Source organism: Macaca fascicularis, chromosome 8 (genome assembly GCF_037993035.2).
Source record: "Macaca fascicularis isolate 582-1 chromosome 8, T2T-MFA8v1.1".
NCBI lineage: Eukaryota > Metazoa > Chordata > Mammalia > Primates > Cercopithecidae > Macaca > Macaca fascicularis.
In genome coordinates this window covers 117,238,787-117,244,197 of record NC_088382.1, presented here as the reverse complement: position 1 = coordinate 117,244,197, position 5,411 = coordinate 117,238,787, and the positions used below count along the sequence as shown (strand labels likewise).

The following is a 5,411-nucleotide window of genomic DNA, read 5'->3' as shown; positions in this document are numbered from 1 at the left end:
CTGACCTCAGGTGATCTGACTACCTTAGCCTCCCAAAGTGCTGGGATTACAAGTGTGATATATAGCATGAAAGAGTACAAATTGGCGAATATAGTATAGTGTGATAAATCTTGGACTAGGTCAAAGTAAAGTGCTCTAGGGAAAATTGGGGGTGCTCTGGAATAGTCAGACAAGAAATTCAGAAGGAGGTGATCCATTCTAGTTGAGTCATAAATGAAAAGAAGAAGATGGTAGTGACTATTTGGGAGAAAGAGGAAGAGATGCGAATGAATAGTCCTGACCAAGAAAATAGCTTGTTCAGAATTCCAGGTGGCCGAGTTAGGATGTTCAAGTAACACCAAATAATTCAGTATGGCAGGATCATAAATTTAAGAGTTGGGGAAAGAATTCTGGAGTCATGAGAAATCAAGCTGATGGAATAATCAGGGGCTGGATGAAGAAGGTTCTTGTAGATCATGTCTTTAGACAGAGCACTGGTGTTTTAGCAATATGATTCATACATGTGTGAAAAAGTGCTTTGAGAGGCAGCAAAATTGGAGATAATAAAACTTGTTGAGGGGAGAGTATGACTGCAGGGTCTGCGGTAGTGTCTATGTGAATGGAGACAAGCAGAAGGATTTGAAAGAGATTTTGGGTATACGAATACTCAGGTCTTCTGATTGATTGGATGTAAGGGTGAGGAAGAAACCCAGGATATGTCAGAAGATATTAAAATATGGCATAGAGATTTATTAGTTAATTTCTCTTCTGATACTAAGGTTCTGCTTGCTGTGAAAGGACTGCTTCTTCTTTCATGACTGTTCACAGTAAATGCTGCTAATCCAAGCCTTATCCCACTCAGCTATTTGTCTTTTTTGCCTCGTGAGTACACATATTGCTGTTTTCTACTTGTCACTGTTGAAGAAATAAAACAATCCTGTACACAGAAGTCCCCTTCTTACCAATGTAAAAAAAGGGAACAATTTATTGTCAAAAACCTGTTAAAAGATTTACTTGCATTGAAGGTCACATGAAAATCACTACAAAGTCTAGACATAATTTAACACAGATTTATATAGTAAAGTAGAAGAAAAAAAAAATTCACTTCTCTATCTCCTCAAGAAATAAATGGATGTACCTTGTGATTGTTTTCTGTATACTTCCTGATAGATTCCAGTGATTATTTTGGAATAATGTGTTTACAGTTCTAAGGATCAGAAAATCTCTGAATTTGCCTTGTATAATCAAAAGATATGGACCTCTTCTTAGACTTGTAATGCTTTTGAAGAGATACCCTTAGTAGAGGAGATTGAGGAAACAGCTACCTCCCTTCTCTTTATTAAACAAATAAAATTGCTTCACTTTATTCTTGAATCATCAAGACCTCTCTGACTGTAATATCCTGGCTGGTTTACCCTGTCCTTGGTTATATTATCTGAATTCAATACATGAGATGGTTAACTTTGATATTACATAATCCAAATTTGAGGGTAAAGGATATATGAGGCCCTAAGACCCTGACAAATTCAGAGACTCCAAGGCACTCAAGTTCAGTGAATTCCAAGGCCTCACTCAAGTTGTTGTCTGACTCAATAAATGTCAGAGTCCTATCATACCTCTATATTGCAAGCCTCCAGGCATTTGATCAAATGTGTTTCCAACCATGGAACACCGCTGAATTCATTCTGGAGAGGACATGTCCACGTTTGTTGAACAAGAATGATACCAGGCACTGAATGGTCCTTTGTCCCTCTCTTCCCTTTCCCTGTTTCCTGGTGTTTTGGTTTTGTTAAAAAGAATAACTTTAGACAAAATAAATTTAACAGACTTTATTTGGGCATTAAAGAATTCATGAGTGGGGCAGTTGCCTAAACTAGAAGAGATTCAGAGAGCTCTGCTCCAGTAGCATGGGTGGTGAACTTTTATAGCTGAATGTGGAAATCGAGGAAAGAAATTACTAGGTTGGCTACTGCTAGATGCTTGTTTTATTTAGGTTTGATCTGCTGGAAAGTCCCTAGTTAGAAGTTAGTTGGCAGTTTCTGGTCGATTTATCTTAAATTTTGTTTTACTTTTTATATTTGGCTTTAGTTTGCTTATCTAGGAATCAAAGGTACTGAATACCTCTCAGCCTATTGGCTTCTCAATTACATTTTTAAGAAACGATTTCTTAATAAACTGCTGTAATGGGCATGTACCATGTAAAGTGGAATGAGACTGAGGAAGGATTGTTTTGTTCTTTTCTGGTTTATTTCACAGGTACCTCTTAAGGGTATGCATTAGAAAGAAAGGTCGAGAGTGTATCCTACTCAAGTACATAGAAATTTTATCTCAAATCAACAAACCTTTTCACATAACCTCCAGAGAAGATTGATTTCTTAGTGTTCTACCTGATACTTAGAATACTGAGGGGGTTTTTGCCTTTCCTGTAGGAACATCTCTGCATGATAGCTGAACGTGAGTTGCTAAGCTGCAACTGCTGATGTCACTCTCAGCTGTTATGTGTGGCCAAATAACCCCTTATAGGCTACTTGAAATAGAAAAACTACTGACATGTGGTCATTGGTGGAGGTTTGTAATAATGCATCTACAAGTAAGAACTTTTACTGATGATATCACAGGGAAACTGAGGAAAGGATTTTATTAGATATTATATAAAGGTCTTTCTTTTTTTTTTTTTTTTTTTTTTTTTTTTTGAGATGAAGTCTCACTCTTGTCCCCCAGGCTGGAGTGCAATGGCGCGATCTTAGCTCACTGCAACCTCCGCCTCCTGGGTTCAAGCGATTCTCTTGTCTCAGCCTCCTGAGTAACTGGGGTTACAGGCGCCTGTCACCATATCTGGCTAATTTTTGTATTTTTAGTAGAGACAGGGTTTCACCTTATTGGCCAGGCTGGTCTCGAACTCCTGACCTCAGGCGATCTGCCCACCTCAGTCTCCCAAAGTGTTGAGATTACAGGCTTGAGCCAATGTGCCCAGCCAAGATCTTTCTAAAATATAACTTTAAGCATTCTTACTCTTTCTATAAGCACTTTGCTCATATGGCATCTGTTATAACTCTGTTTCTTTCCTTTTTCTTTTCTTTTCCTTTTTTTTTTTTTTTTTTTTTTTTTTTTGAGATGGGTCTCGCTCTATCGCCCGGGGTTGGAGTGCAGTGGTGCGATCTTGGCTCACTGCAAACTCTGCCTCCCCAGTTCTCGCCATTCTCCTGCCTCAGCCTGCTGCATAGCTGGGCCTACAGGCACCTGCCACAATGCCCTGCTAATTTTTTTTTGTATTTTTAGTAGAGACGGTGTTTCACCATGTTAGCCAGGATGGTCTCAATCTCCTGACCTTGTGATCTGCCCACCTCAGCCTCCCAAAGTGCTGGGATTACAGGCACGAGCCACCGCGCCCGGCTGTAGCTCTTTTTTCTCTCCTTTCCTTCAACATCTTTCATCTTCCCTTCCCTACTTTCCTCTTCACTTAAACCTTCTCTCCCCCCCATTTTCTATCAGTTCTATTTATTTTTCTTTTGTGTTCTCCAAAAGTGTATCCTTAGTAGTCATAGAGCCCAGAAACATGAAGGGTTCACTTTCCTTAAATGGATGAAAAGAAGGAACTACATAAATCTATAATTTAATATACAGCTTTTCCTCTTAGTATAAAAACCAGCCATTTTTGAATTTTTCTTTGAGAACCTGTATGAAACCCCTTCTGTCTATCCTGTCTTGTGTTCTAGAATTGACAAGGGTCAATTGAAAACTCTAAGACCTCTCATTGGCTTTGTCAGAGAGGAATTTTACCATGAAGTGGTGCATTGACCATCTGCAATTTGTAGCCTTCTCAAAGATCAATATTATCATGGGTGTTTTATAGTTCTTTCAGGTAACTGAAACTCTTTATTATTGCAGCCTTTACTTCCAAAATTCTAAATATATTCTTTTTTTTTTTCATAGCAATCAACTGAAAGAAAGAAGTAAATATCCCTGTTGTTCATTTCAGGAATTTCCTGAGAGTTATCAACCCTTCAGTAGAAAGCATCAGTGCACAGTTTACTCTCAAATAAATTATTCTATCAAAAAGACACAGCACTTGTATGTTCATAGCAGCACTGTTCACAGTAGCAAAGGCATGGACTCAACCTAGATGCCCATCAAAAGTGGACCGGATAAAGAAAATGTGATACATATACACCATGGTATACTAGGCAGCTGTAAGAAAAAATAAGATCATGTTCTTTGCAACAACATGGATGTAACTGGAGGCTGTTATCCTAAGCAACTTAACACAGGAACAGATAACCAAATACCCCATGTTCTCACTTATAAGTGGGAGCTAAACACTGGGTGCATGTGGACATAAAGATGGGAACAGTAGTCACTAAGGACTGTGTGACGGTTAATACTGAGTGTCAACTTGATTGGATTGAACGATACAAAGTATTGATCTTGGGTGTGTCTGTGAGGGTGTTGCCAAAAGAGATTAACATTTGAGTCCATGGACTGGGAAGGAAGATCCACCCTTAATCTGGTGGGCACAAAATAAACAGCTGCCAGCGAATATAAAGCAGGCAGAAAAAGGTGAAAAGGGGAGACTGGCCTAGCTTCTCAGCCTACATCTTTCTCCCGTGCTGGATGCTTCCTGCCTTCAAACATCGGACTCCAAGTTCTTTACTTTTGGGAACTGGACTGGCTCTCCTTGCTCCTTAGCTTGCAGGCAGCCTATTGTGGTACCTTGTGATCATATAAGTTAATACTTAATAAACTCCTCTTTTATTAGTTCTCTCCCTGTAAAGAAACCTGAATAATACAGACTGCAAAAGAGGGAAGGGAAGGAAGGTGGCAAGGGCTGAAAAACTACCTATGAAGTACTATGCTTTCACTACCTGGGTGATGGGACCATTCAAACCCCAAACCTCAGTGTCACACAATATACCATCCTGTACATGTAACCCCTTGAATCTAAAATAAAAATTGAATTAAAAAGTAAACATAAATAAAAAATAAAAGAGTCAACTCTTTCTTTTGTAAGATGTACACATTTCCATAACAATTATAAAATAAAAATATCTTACTATAGTTAAGAATATTATTTCTAACAATTTGTATAATGTTTTGCTTCTCTTCGGGAACTCAAAACACCACCTTTAATCACTCTGAGTTCAACACATTGTTAAAATTGTAAAACACCCAAAAGTTAAAAATAAAACACTTCATTATTCATTATCATTGTCTTAAATATTTCAGACCATATTTGTGGGCATGTGTGTGTCTATGTGTGTAAAATTGTCTGGACGTTATCTTTGATGAGACATGTACTGATGGAAAATGAACTTTTTTCTTTAACACCAATACTTGTCAATCCAGCAACGTCCTTTAAAGGAAATACAGTGAAACTTTCTCTTATCAACTTTTTTGCTATTCATCATGTGTTAAATCAAGCTGTGGAAGGTACC

General features: G+C 38.2%; 1 long non-coding RNA gene across 1 annotated transcript; it reads left to right on the top strand.

Annotated features, from left to right (window-relative positions):
• The first annotated feature begins 755 nt into the window (after window positions 1-755).
• On the top strand, window positions 756-5,181 carry LOC141407521 (uncharacterized). Its single transcript, XR_012416939.1, has 2 exons — window positions 756-861; window positions 3,913-5,181. It is a non-coding gene; the product is annotated as an uncharacterized lncRNA (long non-coding RNA).
• The last annotated feature ends 230 nt before the right edge of the window (window positions 5,182-5,411 follow it).